Genomic DNA, 1,306 nt, shown 5'->3' with positions numbered 1-1,306 from the left:
GATCAGGACTAGGCCCCTGTCCTGAACACTTAGAGGGAAGGTGGTGGCGTGCAAAAAAATCCCTCTACACGCCCCTAGCCAAGTGGGGCTACACTAGAGCGTTCCCTCTGAGCTGGGGGAACAAGCCCCTTCTTTATTTTATTCATCATCATCATCATCATCGCAGTCGGGGTTGTTATTTCTGTTTCCCACGCAGTCACTGCAGAGCCCTGGTGGCTTGGAGATGACAGGCCCAGACAGTCCCGAAGCAGATTCTCGTTGGGTTCTTTTAGCCTCTTCGCTCAGGGGGAAAGCTATACCCTTGATGTCAAGGGGTCCCTTTCCTTTGACCTTGGTTATCTCACCCCACGTGAAGCACAGGGATCTGAGTCACCAGTCCCCACTGCCCTCTAGGTCATGGCCCCGCTCTCTCTCCTGCCATCTCCTGCGGCCCGGGCCTCCTGTCACTCGTGGCAGGAGACAGGGGCTCAAAACTGGAGACAAGCGTCAAGGCACCCCTTAGTTTAAGCAGACACAGTGCGCTCACAGCCTTGGTTCACCATCCTGTGCCTCAGGCAGCCCTTGGCAGGAGGGAAGGAAAGCACACGCCAAGTGTCAGGCAGCCGGCTTACTATTTACAAGCCTTTCATTCACTTCCCCTTCTCCATGTCTGTCCCCTCCGGGTCCCTCCGGGGTGAGCAAGGAACAGGAGGAGGTCAGGGCCCGGGCGCTCCTGGGGCAGCAGGTCTCCATGCGGTGAATCAGGCGGCAGGGACACACGGCTCCCCTGGGGCTTTGATGGCACTTCCTTGGGAAACAGAAGCCGAGTGTTTAAGAAGCATCTGTCATTATGGAAACAAAGTTGCCAGGCCATTTTTTTTTTACTATTTTTACTGCGGTTTCATTATCTTATGCAAATGAGGCCACTGATGAAGCCTTTCTGCAGGGTGGCCCATGCTGGGACCAGCTCCATCGAGGGGATTTATTGCCTGCCTCGGCCTCCAGACAAGATCTGGAATGACGAGGTCCCGTGGAGATGACTTCCAGAGCATCCGACCTGCCCCGGAACACACGGGGCCCACCAGACCAGCCCCCACGTCCTGCCTCTGTCCCAGGTTCTTTATTTCCAAAGATCCAAGTGTCAGCTCAGCCTGGTTCAGGCCTCTGTCTCCGATTCCTCAGTCACTGGAGCCCCTTGAAGACTGAGTTGTCAGTATCCAACAGGAGGTAAGGGGAAAAGTGGAGAGCACCAGAAACTTCATCCTCCCAAGGGCCTCTGGGAGCAGCTTATAAGATGCGTCTCAGTTTCTCATCCAAGGGGAGAGAG

Source organism: Zalophus californianus, chromosome 4 (genome assembly GCF_009762305.2).
Source record: "Zalophus californianus isolate mZalCal1 chromosome 4, mZalCal1.pri.v2, whole genome shotgun sequence".
Lineage (NCBI taxonomy): Eukaryota > Metazoa > Chordata > Mammalia > Carnivora > Otariidae > Zalophus > Zalophus californianus.
Note: the sequence above shows the minus strand (reverse complement) of the source record.